We start from the raw sequence: 14,388 nt of genomic DNA on the forward strand, positions 1-14,388 counted from the left end.
CCTGCTGTGTCCTATTGCCTTTACTGCATTTCCTCACAGAAGCATTACCCTTTACCTAAGTAACAATATGATCACTTTATTCATATTGATTTTCTACAAACAAAAGCTAGAAATGGAGTATTTGGAATCTGTAAATATTCCAAGTGTTCTCACTCATGCTGTTTACAATTTCACAAACAGAAAAACCCAACAAGCTCATGGATAGCTTTTTGGCAGTGTTACCTCTAAAAGGCTTCCTGTCCCCACACTATCTGTGTACAGTCACAAGGCAGCTCAAACAGGGAAATGAATTTACCTGAAAAGTAATCCAGAAATGAATACCTCTGAGATTTGGGAGCCAAATCAATTCCCTTCCCTCACTGCAGGCACCTGATTAACGGTGGCCGCGTTTGTGGCTATTAGTAGAACAGTATTCCACAGCACGTTCTGCAAAGTCCACCACACGATTGCATCCTGCGGTTCACATAAGCTTTAAAAGCACACACAGGCACACACAAAAAAGCTGACTTTTATTATCAGACAGTCTTGCTGCCTCCAATCGCAGCCGCACGTTCCTGCGCCGATATAACATTTTCTGAACGCACAAGGAGGATTTCTATAGGCGTTGGGATTTCCAATGCTGCCAGGGCCGCTTCCGACGTCTGACAGCTGAGACTGCCTCGCAAACCGGCGCTAACCGCGAACGTGGAGACGCTGAAGGCCGACCTGTGAGCTCCGCCCGCTTACCCACACCGACGGCAGAAACCGCGGAGCGGGACGGCGCGGCAATCCCCCGACGCGCGGCAGCAGTCCTCAGCGCGCCCTTTCCACAGGCAGGACGCCGCGCCCCAGCTCCATCACCCGCGCCACGGACTGCGGCCGGCCTGGCGCTCCGAGCCGCAGAGGTGGCGCTGCGGGGCCGGGATCCCCGCTCCCCGCTGAGACAGCGCCCGCCGCCATTTCCTCCTCGGGCGAAGCGGGGTGAGGCGAGGCGAGGTGAATCCAGGTCATGAACGCGCGGCAGCCAGCGCGCCTGCGCGGCTCCCCCACCCCACCCCGCGCCCGGCTCCTCGATCTTGCGCACGCGCGGAAGGGCGATCCGCCAGCTCGGGCGTTCGCCCGTTCGCCCGCCGCTTCTCCGCGCACGCGCAGACGTGGCGCTCCGGAGCGAAGGGCCGCCGCGCCGCGGCTTGCAGTGCGCTGTGACGCACGCGCGGTGGCGCGAGGCGCCGCGGCTGCCGGCGGTGGGCTCGGCGGCGCAGGCGCGGTGGCGGGGATCGGCGGGCCCGGCTGCCGGCGCTGCTGCCGCCGGGGAACGCTGCGTGCCGGCGGCGGGCGCGGGGCTGCGCGCGGAGAGCGGCGCTCGTCGGGAGAGGTCGGGCGGGCGGCGGCAGCCGCGCCGGGAACGGGGTGCGAAGCGAGGCGCCACGCGATGCGGGCGGCTCCGACGTGCTCGGATCCCGAGGAGGGGGCGAGCCGGGGGACTGCGCGGGGCGGCCGCCGAAGTTTGACGGCGCCGCCGGGTCCCCCGACGCCGGGGCGGCGGCGGGGCGCGGGGAGGGCGGCGGCCGCCCTTGAGCGGGGCGCGGGCGGCGGCAGGGCCGGGGGGCGCTCGCGGGGCACCCGCTAGGCCCGGTGACCCACTTTGCTCCTGTCACAACTCCCGGGCACGTTTGGAGCGCTGCCCGCCTGGCCCGCCGCCCGGCCCGGCCGCTCCCGGCAGCGCGGCGGGCTGTTGCAGGCCTCGTCCGGGCCCGGGGCGCTGCGGGGCGGCGGGCGGCGGCCCCGCGGCAGGTGGGGCGGCCGCGTTCTTCGCGGGAAAGCGGCTCTCGAGCCTTCGGTGCTTTCGGACGTTCCCCGTTAGAAACTCGGTGGCGATGGCCGCAAGTGCGCTCCCGAGTGCTACCGCGCGCTGAGGCTGAGTGCCGTTCCGCGCTGCCCTGGCTCCGGGCGCAGTGAGAGCGCCGCGGGTAGGTGCGCAACCCGGAGCCGGGCCGGGCCGCCCTGCTTTCCACGCGTGTCCGCTTGAGGCGGCCGTGGGGTTCCGGTTGGTTTCGGTTTCAAATGGCTTGTACCTTGGGCCCGGGACATAAACTCGAAATGTATTTGCGTGAGGAGCAAGGCTTGTAAACTCCCCGGGGGTATTTACACTGACATCTTCGTAAGGGCTGGGCTTTCCTGTAGGCGCTGGACGTTGACCTGCGGAGAGGCAGAAGGAAAGCGAGGTGCAGTTGTGTTGGGATGCACAGAGGTGGGAAGAACCCTAGTGACCTATACGATCTGCAAATGCTGACAGCAGGTGTGCTCTCATGGCACGATTTGACAAGCAGCACTGCAGACTAGAACTGCTGGTCCTCCTGTCCCACTGCCCTCAGCCCCACCAGCACCACACTGCATGGAGCTGCATCCCGCAGAAGGCTGGGAGCGATCCCGGTTAAAATTAACCGCTATTATTATTATGTTTTTTTTCCTGATGTGGTTATATTTAACCTCGCTCATTGCTCTGGGTGACAGGTGTGTCAGAAGGCAAGAGGATTGTTAGGGCAAATGCGCTAGTGAGAGAAGTGCTTGAGAAATACACCATGACTGGGGCAGTCTTGGCAGGGCTGTTTGAGCAGCTGGGTCGCGCTTCCATCATATCACACAGGAGCAAAACTGGTTTTATCTATGGATATCTGCAGGTTTGAAATTGGGCAGCATTTGATTGTTTTAGTAGGGAAATTCTCGACAGACTGTGTGCTTTGCCAGTCTTCCTACTGATTTTTATGTATGTATCCATTCGGGGTCCTTTGTTGAAAGCGCTAAAGACGTTGCTTTCAGATAGATAAAATACTGAATGTTTGGGTTGGGGTTTCTGGTTGAATGCAAGTGCTAGTGCTGTGAAGGGGTGAGAGTTTTGTGAAGAGTTATCTCTTTAAGAAAGAGTCCACATGGTCAAAAAACAAACCTGAAAGCCTCTCAGGTTTGATGCTTGATACTTTAAGATGTTATTCAGGCATGCCTTGTTTTTTAATTCTTCTGCATCATGTTCTTACCTCAAAGAGTTTAACTTACGTAGGTAAAATAAAGGATGTGAGTAAAGCAATGAGTGTTTTTTTTTAAATGCTTGAAAGAGCTTAAGTCCCTCCTGTAACTAATTTTACTGTTTTTTATGCTCAACAATATAAAAATGGAGCGGTAATTACTTTAATTTGTAGTGTTGGTTAATTATCTTGTTAGCATAGAATTTCACTGAAGTCATAAATCTTCATAGATTGGCCTGGTTGAGGAAATCGCTGCTTTCAGAAGCTTTGTGCTATTGCTGCTTTTTGGCCCTAGTCAAACTCTGGTTGGAATATTAATAAATTAGCAATAGAAATACCACCCTCTGGGTTCTTTATACAAAGTGGTTGTGTTGGGGTAGGGTTCTTGATTTTTACTACACGCAATAGACTTGTGTTGAAAATAGTTGCGAATCTAAATCAGTGGGTAATTTCATTGTATGGAAACAGCCCCTTTTTAGCTCTGCGCCCTTCCTTCACAGGGGGGGCACTGTGTCCAGAGCTGCACAGAGCTTCAGCCTCACTTAGCAGTTGATGAATACAGGTACAAATATTTGGCTGCCTCCTATTTTCTGTTATGCTGAGAAATTGCTAGCAGCATTGTTATTCTGAATTCGGTAGTACTTTAGAATAGAAGGAGGTGTAAGAAGTGCATCTTTGGTCATGTGGCAGAGCGTGAAGTGAAAGATTCCAGTGCCTCTGTGTAATGCTGGCACAGGGGAACACAGCCATTCCCATCAGGATCTCTCATTCCCTTCTGTGTGGTTCACCTGGGGAAAGCAGCTCAAAATTACAGCTGGGTGCTTTATTAGTTCAGATAATGGGCTTCAGTGGTAGTTTGAAACTGTTAGGTGTTCCCAAGTTCGTTTGTTGCAGGAGTTAAAGATTGAAGCACAAGGAAGAGAGGAAGAACACTCATGGTTAATGCAGCTGCCTGCTGCCCTGAAGGATTGAATTCTCAGCCGCTACAGCTGCCACAAAATGCCTTTGTAATGCAAAGGCCACTTTAATTTTGGCATACCTCATGCCTGAGTGTTTAATTTTATGGCCCTAATGTTCTCTTACCGTAGTGTTAATGTATAATATAAATTCTTAAATATAGGTGCTTTCAGAATATGTAATCGTATATTTAAAGTTTCTGCGCTTTTCAGTTCCCATGTATTTAATACTCAGTAGAACAGGTTCGTTCATGGAGTCTTTTGTCACCTTACTGTTTGCCTACTTTGGACTCTTTCCAGCTGTTACATTTTGTCGTTAAAATCGCTGAATTAGTTTTCTTACTCTGCAGTGATGTTCTGAGGAACAATGCTGACTCTATTATAAAATCAGCTGTAGTAATATTAATATTTTATTCAATATAGATCCATTAGAAGTAGATACGCTGTGTAAGATTCAGAACAGCTATTTCGGCAGAATCTTATGAAGCTTAGGAGATACTGTGGGCATTCCCCATCTTCCCAATAAAGATGTATCCAAGTGAAGCTTAAGAGTGGTGACAAATGCTTTGTCCTTGTAGTAGTGTTTAGTAATCTCTAAGTCAGTGAGAAAGCTTCAGTTCTAGAGCTAAAACCATTTGACTCGTGACAGCCTGCTACCACAGGACAAATGGTGTTGGAGTTATATCCTTATGTTAAAGCAGAATGAAATGATTCTTGGAGAAAGATCCGTCTTAAGTGAATTTAAAAATAAATACTGGAATGTAAACACTGTGAGGTTCTGTAGATGTAAAAAGATATTTGCAGGTGTTTCTGAGGAGGTTTTGATGCATGTTATTTTGGTATCTGGCCAAACCCAAAAGGAATAGAGAGGAGTGAAAACTGTGATTTAGATGGGTTCTGAATATCTAGTCCAGCGTGAACTTTTAGCCATATGTTGGCTGTGTTTTTACAGGTCTCTGTAAAAGTTCTCCAGGCACCTTGAAGCTTTGTTCTCACTCAGATCCTCCATGCTCTTGTCAAAACGGAGCATCTTGGCACCTCTGCCTGTTTAGTATTCATAAATTAGGCAATCTGTAAATTAGGCATTCACTTGTCCGAAGGCATGTTCAAACAGCACCTGAGTCACACCTATGGGATTGGACTCGGGCCAACCTGGTGACTCTCCCTTTGGTTCAGAAGCACAAAGGAGGGACAAGGTAGAGGGGTTGTTTGTTTTTTTTTTTTGTTGTTGTTTTTATTTTTGTCTCTTTCCAAAAAAACCCAAAACTCAGATGCTCCCAGCAACAACGAAAAACCCAAGCACTAAAAATCCACTTTTCACTGCTTAGAAGGTGATTGAACTGGGCAAAAGAAAAACACTACAGTGCTTGTTTTCTTGGAGCTGGAGATGAAGGAGACAGGCAACTGTGTTCTGGCCTCTTCCAAGAGCTCTTCAGTTTTTTCTTCCGTATAAAATTTTAAATGTCATTAGGGAATGGAAGCCAGAACTCTTCTCTGTCATGTGGGGACCCAGAGAGTCTGCATGCTGCCCTGCAAGCCTTTTACTTCTCAGTTTTTCTTACTCACTCTGAGGTCTGATGCTGGAAAGAGAGGTCAGGAGTTGATCCAGCTTCCAGCAGAGCATGGAACCTGCAGAGATGCTGTGGTCTGGACCTCTCTGGAGAGTAGCTGTGATTTCTCTGTTCTGGCTTACTGTGTTGTAACTGTGCTGCTGGACAAAAATGAGAACGCTTATTTTCCTTCTCTCTGGTGTGTCTTGATGGGAAAAGCTTAGCTATATACATCAGGATTGCGAATACTAACCTTACCAGTGTTCCAGTCCTTCAGGTTGGATGTTAGAACTGAATTACTAACATCTTGTGGTAGTTGTGGAGCTATTGGACACCTAGAATAGGAATGCCTGAGAGTGGGCTTATCATCCAGCACAGCATCTAACTTTCAGATGCTTAATGCTTAACACTGTCAGTGTTCAAGAGGCGTCTGGATGATGTGCTGCGTGATATGGTTTAGTGCTAGTGGTGGCAATGGTGATGAGGAGACGGTTGGACTAGATGATCTTATAGGTTCTTTTCCAACCTTGTGATTCTATGATTCTATGAATAGTGGGGTACAGTGTTGTTTACAATGTAATGCTAACATTGTAGATAAAATCTAAAAGTTTTTAACATGCAGCTCTCTAAGTATGTGAGAATATCTCAGGTCGCTGATCCCATAAGCATCCCATTAACTGCTGACTTGACAGTTATTCCTAAAGTTCCAGCACTGCCTTATGAGCACCATCAGAAAGAGTGTTTGTGAACATACTAGGAAAAGCCTTGTAACAAGTGGCCCTTGGAAGAAAGAGGAGTGATAATGTGTGCATTTCTTAATATGCATTAACAAAAATCTGAGAAGAAGCACACAATTTTACATATTAAATGATTAGTTTGGAGAATATTTGAGTATGAGATAGTAAGATGCATAATAAGGAAGAAAAAACACTTTAAAATAAATTGCATTAATAGAGCTAACTTCATGTTTCTAATTCTAATAATTCCGCTGCTGCTGCTGCGGTAAATAAAACATGTTACCATTTTTACACTTTGTGAAGTCCATCCAGGATGATAAAAGCTATTATTGGTGTAGTAAATATTAGTTGCTGGCATTTAAGAGTATTTGACAATTCTGGTGGCTGTTTCACTGCATGTTTAATGCAGTGTTAGAGACTGGTATTGGTCTTTCGAGTAGTGGATGTTACTCACGAGCACTCTGAAAGCTGTCCTGGAAGAATAATGTTCCAGCAGCTTGGTGGCTGCTCGCAGCAAGGTGGTTGTGAATTCTGAGAGGGTAAGCTCGTGCTGATGTGAGCAGGTGGGAGATGGGGAGTTCTTCCAATGGAACTTGTCAGAGAAATACCAGAGGCTTCAGCTGGCTTGGTTTTCCTTGATCATCCAAAAGCTACAGGCTGTGTTAGGGAGAAAAATGGTGGTGTGTGGAGGGACTTTTCCAGCCCCTAGTCCACGAGGGGTGTGTTTTATATTTGAAATGTAGGTCTGAAGATGTGAGAAATCAGGAAACATTTCACCAAAATCTGCTTGGCTCAGGAAACAAGCAACAAGGGAGGTGGCTTTTTGTTTTTCTTTTAAGCCCAGTTTCCTACGGAAAGTGATTGATGCTGTTTATCCCGTTCTTTCCTTAGATATTTGCCAATAGCTTTTGAAGTCACAGACCAGTTGCAACCATGATTGCAGGAAGGACAGAGATCTCAGACTGTCGCATTCCTACAGTTTTGGGGAAGAGAAACAGACTGGGTGGAGAGAAACCTGTCAGTGCCCTTTCTTGAGAGAGAGAGAGACCACGCTGCAAGTTTGGCACTGATTTGCTTTTTGGCATGTGCAGGAGGTCATTGGGTGTAGGCTGGCTTGTTACTGCAGGACAGGGGAGTGCTGATGGAAGGTAAAACTATAGGAACTGTGCTTTACTGTCCGTTAATGAGTATTTTGATTATTAACTGAGGAATTACTGTTCTGATCAGAATTAGTTTGCTTACTTTTAATTCCTGGACAATTTTCTGCTCAGTAATGCCAGATACTCTTTTCAAGCCTCTGTGACAGATGTAATGTTTATAAATCTTGTAAGATGAAGAAACTTCAATTATTACAATATGTCAGTTACAAAGTGGCATAATAGATGTAAAATAGTTATGTGGCTTTGACTTGTGCTTATTTTAAAGTAGTTTTCATAGTAACAAGTATTCTGAAGGAAACCAGCTTTTTCTCTGTGCGTAGAAAAGCAAGTAGCAGCATGAATCAGGGCTTCCAAGAGCTGTCAGAGTAGGAATGCATGTTTTCCCCCTATTCACACACTTTCCTCACTGTCAATTTTAATGAGGTAATATGATTTAATAAAGCTTTTCTTGCCATTCTCAGCAGCAGCAACATTCATTATATGTAATCAAGCTGCTGTTAGCGAGTGTGTGGCTGAGTGTGAAAGTAGAGTGTGGAACTTGTGTGCTGCTTTCAATGGTAGCTTGTTATCATCTCAGTAACCTTGCTTAAAATACGTTTCCTTATCTAGCTGTAGCAAATGCAGATTTTCAGGTGAAAATATTTTTGTTGTTTTGAAGTTTTTTTTTCCAGATTGTATATTTTTTTTGCCAGCTTAGCAGCATTAAACATTTTGTGCTGCACTAAAGGTTTGCATGATGTTTCCCAGATAAAGACACAGTTCCAGCCTTGAAGAGCTTGTGATCTAAATGTCAGTGATAAAGAAAATGAGGAGAATGGTTTCAGAAAAGGGGACAAGGATTCAAATGGCTGGAAGTCATAGCACGCAACTTAAACAAGTTGCAATTTCTAAGAACAGCGTAAGGTACCAGCAAAGAAAAGGGTGAGAATATAGAGGCAGAAGATAGCACAAAGCAAATCCAAATAGTATAAAGATCTGAAGGAATAGAGGGAAAATATGTTACTGAGCAGGATTTGGAAAATGTAACATCAGAAGAGTAGGCAGAATCAAGATGAAGAGGAATGGGGATGTGGTAGGAAACGGAGACAGGAAAAACATAGAAGAAACTTCTAAATTATGGCTTTTATGAAGAGAAAAAAAAAGGAAGGAGACAGGAAAAGGGTTGGGGAATGTGCTGGTTTGATCGGTTTGGCAGGAAAGCTGGGACACACATCCTAGTGCTAAGACTTTCCCTTACCCCCTGCCCCACCCTGACATTTAGCTGTCGATTTCAGTTGCTTTTAAAGGGAGTGGTGGAACAACAGCAGTGGGCCTGAAAACTCAGGCATGTGTGTTCTCCTGACGCTGTCTCCCATTCCATGCAGGTTTTGTGTGAGCTGGTGGACTTCTGTATGAGTTTCAGCACCACTGAGGTGGGGTTGTAGAAGCAGCTGGCATCAGAGGTGATTTGGGCAATGCTGCTTAATATAAGTCAAAAAGGATCCGAAATGTTTTTTTGCTACATTATCTGAAATTGCTTTTTCAAATGATATTAGTTAAACTGGTACTACCTTTAAATGGAAAGTTAAATGCGTGGTTGGTTTACATTGAGTTGTTTGAATCTTGTTTGCTTTGCTGATACAGGAATGCAAAGTAATCTCATACATTTGTATGGAATGTTTTTAAAATGTCACCTAGACACTTTTCCAGCCCTATAAAAAACAAACATAGTTGGTCCTTTTGTTGTCTATATGTTATACTGGGATTTGATTCAGTAGATTGATTTCTAATATTAGATTGTTCTCCTGAAAAGTAGATAAATGGATGATAATCTGCCTTTCTTCTTCTCACATTAGACTTTTCTAATGAAATATATTTTTGAAATAGCCTTGTTCAGTCCCTGGCATTCTTTGTCTCTATTGTGACATCTTCCAGCTGTGTTGTATGTATCTGGGGACAAGATGGGGAGGAATAGGGATTTTGAAGTTCTTTTTTTAGGTATCTTACGTCAAAAGAAATTTGTTTTCCTTGCGTATGTTGGAATTAGATGTATGGATGCCTTAACAGATATAGTTTGCCTCATGTAAGTGTTCACTGCAAGATATCGGCAGTGATAACTAGCAGTGGTTTTCCACGCAGAATTGTCAGCAGTTCCATATATACAAAACTCTTCCCTATTTGTAGGAGTACTGCACTGATACTTGTAGGAAACAGAGTTGTTTTTGTGAAGGGAGTAGTGTTTGCTTCCGTAAATATTTGGGGTATGGCTAGTTTCTACTCAGCAGAACTCACTGAAGTTTATGTTCCTCCTTAGTGAGGGGAAGATGGCTTTTGTTCTTTCTTGTGCTGTCATATGCTGTGTTCCTTAGGAGTTCTGACATGGATAACACCTGCTGTCTGAACCATAATACAAAGTTAAGATTGTATCCGTGTACTTCTTTCCTAGAAATATGGCTGGTGTGTTACTGATGCTATGGAAGAAGGGCGTAACTTGCTGCAAAGCAATTGTAACATTTAGTAGGCACTGTTAGAACTGTAACTGTGGTGCTACCCTTAGGCCTTTGTGTTAGGCTGCAGGTTGGGATTTCAGAGTGAGGAAGTTTAGACTTCTGAGCTAAGTAAAGGGAGGAATGTACATCTGAAGTTCTCCATCCTCACGTGTATTCCAGTTGTGTGGAGTGAAGAGCTGGAGTGTGAAGTTGTGAACACTTTAGGGCTAGAACTAAAGTGACCGTAATGGTAGCAGAGGAAATAGGGCAGCAATCAAGGGCTCATCCACAAGTTGTTTCAACTAGATTCATTTTCATAGAGCTGTTGTTTTTTTTTTGTTTTGTTTTGTTTTCTCAGAACACTGTGCCAAAAAAGACTTTTGCTCAGATGACATCATACTTGGACTACTAAAGCTATCCACCCACTCTTCAAGGCATAATGGATTTCTAGGTAATTTAAGTAAGTATGTAGATTTTATTGCTGCTAAAACAGTACTGCTTTAAACAGAAGTGTCTTTTTTTTCAACCTCAGCAAGGTAGACATTCCCCTTCAATTTGAGATTGAAATTAATGTTGTGTGGGTGCTGGAATAGACTTCAAATAGGCTTTTAATAAGCTTCCATCCTGTAGACAGGAGCATAGAATAAAACAGTTGTGCCTGAGAAACCAGAAGGAAAAGAAGCAACCCATGATAGCACTGTCCTTAGCAATGACATATGCTAATGTGGCCCTGCTGTTTTAGGAGCCTGAATTAGTGTCTCTCCCAGGGATGTGTTGCAGTGAATGAGCGTATGTATTGCTGTGCTCACAGCTTGTTGGGGTCTTCTTTCACAGATGCTCTTGTTAAAGTGGTAATGATACTCCATTAATGTACAACTGCATACAAAGCAAACAAATGCATCTTAATAGGTTCCAATTAGCAGTCCCTCTGTTCACTTGTCATCATCTTTCTGAAAGGGTTGCATCTCCCCACTGCTTTGATTTGATACTCTGCTATCCAGCTGAAGACGGGCCAGGAGGAGCAGATTTCCATCTTTGCAGGATTCATTCGTGTCTTGTCATGCAGTCTGTTTACTGATTGTGTATATCCATGGTCACGCAAAGAGGAGTACACGAGACTGGGAAGATAGCTTGAGGAGCCTTTTGTGAGCAGCTTATATTACTGTTAAACTTTTAAGGTGACTCTGTCAGTAAAATAAACAAAAAAAAGCCCTCCAAGCAATGTGGATATACTTAGATATAGCAGACTTTGTTCCAATCTTTCTCAAACTAGGTCGTTTTGTCTCACTGACAGAAAACCTTTCTGTATTCCTGATATTTTATCATGCATTGGAAATGGTTGGTGTCCTTATAGTTAATGATGCTTTAGGCTTTCTGTTTGAAGACCTCTAATTTAACAGGATTCAATGAGCAGAAGTTCTTTTTATTGTTCAAACTTGGCCAAAAGTTGCTTCAGTTCAAGCCTTACCAAAGATCAGCTTGCCTCTGAGAATGAGATGGAAGGAGAGGGCAATACTGTTTTCGTGATTTGAGTTGCAGCGTTAATCTTAGAAATGGAAAGATATAAGACCTGTGTATGTTAGAGCAAGCACTCAGGTGCTTAGGAGACAAGTAGAATTTCAGGAGAAAGCTAGAAGAGTTATGTTGCAGTATTGGGCTACTTGCTTTGTGCCATCCTACATAGGCAGCATGATAGATTTCTGAAAAAACTGTTTCTACCAGCTCATTGATTTGCCTACAGCTGTTTCATCTGTCCAAATCAGATGAGGTAGGTCCTTTTATTTATAACCAGATGGAGCAAGTGAGCATACTCTAGCTGGTTTGTGATAGGTAAACAGACCTCAGCTGCTCTGCTCCTTTGTAATGTCTGGTACCAGCACTGAGTAAGGAGACTTTCTTCTTTGCTCTCAGTGCTTTTCCTTAGCACACCCCCAATATTGTGTTCATTCTACTTGTGCAGTGCACCTTCAGTAGGATATTTCCATAATTATTGAGTTTTTTGGTTGAAATTTTCTTTATTATGATTATCTGTTGCTGCTTTTGTGTTCAGGAAGTTTCATAATAAAATGGACTGTTTGCAATAATGTGTGCTGTACAAGGTTACAAAGTTACAACAGAAGATTTTTTGAGCATCCTGATTTCTTATACATGGTGTAAATCATAGATGTTGCTTTTTTCAAAATGACCTTTTCAGACTGTGAAAATTATCAAGAATTTGTGTTTTCCAGGGCACACTTCAGCTTTATTTACCATTTTTCTCTCCATGGGCTGTTTTCCTTTGCATTTACAAAAACGAAAGGACAAATAAAAATGTTACTTTCTCATAGCCTTTTTTTTTTTTTTTTTTAAAGTGCTGAAAATCTTCAGTTCAAAACTGTCCTTAAGCAACAGAACATTTTGTATTTACTCTATAAATATTTACATTTAAATATTTAATATACATTTAAATATTTAAATAGTTACAAATATATTTTTATATATTTACTTTATAAAATAAAAAACAGAATATTCATAAATGTTATCTTAATGTTTTCCACAGAAGCAAATGGCTAAGTAGAGATGAAAATATTTTTAATGCTGATTTGTAGAAATAGGAAGAGAACAGAGATTTGGAAGTTGTTATTCTCCTTGACGTGTGTGCATATGTAAATGCATGCAGTTCAGCCTCTGCTTTTCTGGAAATGTGCCTGTGTCACCACTTGTGGAAAAACCCCTTTACACAGGAGAAAAATCAAACCACTATCATTTAGATTTGTTCTTACTTGCTTACTTCCATAGCATAAGAAGGAATGGCGGTGCATTTGGAGCCCATCCACAGGAGATGGGAAATGTAACATTGTAGGACAGGTAGCTTCTCTTTGTCGTAGTTTTTGGGGCCGCTCTATCTATCACAGTGATGAAAAATCTCATTGTATTTAGTAGGTTCTAGAGAGGTAATGATCTGCAAATGGTTTCTTGGTACCCGAGAGATTTAAAGAGAAAGAGATTGCTTCTGAGCCAGTTCGGAGTTTATCCCAGGTTTTAGCTTTGGATCAGAGGAGTTGACTGAAATTAAATAAAGAAGTGAAGTTGCTGACCAAAGCAAAGCTATGCCCTGGGCAGGCAGTAACAAGGGAGAGGAGCTGTGTAGGATAAAGCACTGCTCTTTGTCACATTATTCCAATTGTGAAACAGAGTAATGCAGATGTGCAAGACAGGCAGGAGGCTGTAGTTCCACTTTGTTTTGCTGGAGACAGACCGTGTAGCATGGAGGACTGTCTTAAAGCTTCCCCTCCCACCTTTTGCTTATTACAGGTTGGTGCTGAACTTTTTTTTCAAGATTTTGGACTCTGTGTTGAACCAGACCAAAAGTTTCTGGTGTTGATGAGTTACAGAAAGAAGGAATGTGTGTTCCATATAGGAATAAATGGGATGACTTCTTACTGCTTCAATTTTTATAGATTTAGGATGTGGCATTCATATTTCACAGATGCTTAATGATGCTTACAGTCATTCAACTGATTTTTTTATTATAGTTGATGAAAATGATTATTACCTTATTACTCTGTTATTTTTTGCTTTGAAGCCCAGGCCCACACAGAATAAATCTTCTAAAATACACATAATACCTCAGCTCTTAAAATTTCATCTTAAGAGAAGGTTTGTATGTATTTAGGTTTTTTTTCCTTAAAAGATAATTTTTTGAAGCATTGTTTGAGCATTGTTTTCTTTTCATCTCAATTTCAGCAAATGCAGTGTGAAGCCCATTCCTTCATTTGCAAAAACCTCTGGAAAGTTATTTGGATGATATATATTGAATGTTGGTGAAATTAGGTGAGTCTCTGTGGATGTTTTAATAATTCTAAGCAACAGGATGAGTTAATCATGTGAAACCAAATCCTACTTATAACTTACGGTTCTAAGATACAATCTGGCATTTAACTTAAAATCTGGAAGATTAAATTATTAGATAAGCAAATGACATAGCTCAGAAAAAGAAAGGTAAATGTTTTGCAGTGTATTCCTGGATTTTCCCTTTGCTCATGTACAAATATATTTGTAATGCAGTTCTTTTATAACGTAAGTTTCTTGATTCATTTCCATTGGCATATCTGCCACAGTGTTCCTGTGGCTGCTCTCTGGGATGATTGAGGTCAGGCATTTCAATATTGGCATAAACAAATATTGCTGTATCATTAAATCGTTTTCTTTCTAAATTCCCACAGTCATTACTGCTCGATGTTGAGATGAGTTTGAATGACAGAAGCAAGCACATGTTCATCTTCAGCTCTTTTAAATTTAGTTTGTTTAGTAGGTTTAGTTTGAATTTTGGTAGTAGTGCTTACAGACTTGTTTTAGTCTCAGCCGTGTGAATTGCAAAGTGAGAAAAATACTGCAAGGTTTATCTGAAAGTTCATAGATGCCAACAACTTCAGTTTTCACTTGCAGCATTTAGTAGCACAGGTAATAAGAGGAAATAAATTACTGAGACACAAAATCTGAAAGATACGTGCCAATAGGTTGGCACATACTGTT

The 14,388-nt window shown here is 43.2% G+C and overlaps 1 protein-coding gene across 9 annotated transcripts in view; it reads left to right on the forward strand.

The window, feature by feature from the left end:
* Positions 1-1,289: 1,289 nt before the first annotated feature.
* Positions 1,290-14,388, forward strand: part of CLOCK (clock circadian regulator) — a 54,412-nt gene continuing 41,313 nt past the window's right edge. For 6 of the 9 annotated variants that reach the window (XM_042870410.1, XM_042870411.1, XM_042870403.1 and 3 more), the window contains exons 1-3: positions 1,329-1,389; positions 10,232-10,333; positions 13,600-13,686. The gene's annotated coding sequence lies outside the window, so the exon portion shown is untranslated. Of the gene's footprint in view, positions 1,390-10,231; positions 10,334-13,599; positions 13,687-14,388 lie in introns of all 9 variants that reach the window. The other 3 variants (XM_042870402.1, XM_042870404.1, XM_042870405.1) reach the window with 3 other exon arrangements.

The sequence above is a fragment of the Lagopus leucura genome, unplaced genomic scaffold, assembly GCF_019238085.1.
Source record: "Lagopus leucura isolate 7727_CA_CO unplaced genomic scaffold, USGS_WTPT01 Super-Scaffold_100004, whole genome shotgun sequence".
NCBI lineage: Eukaryota > Metazoa > Chordata > Aves > Galliformes > Phasianidae > Lagopus > Lagopus leucura.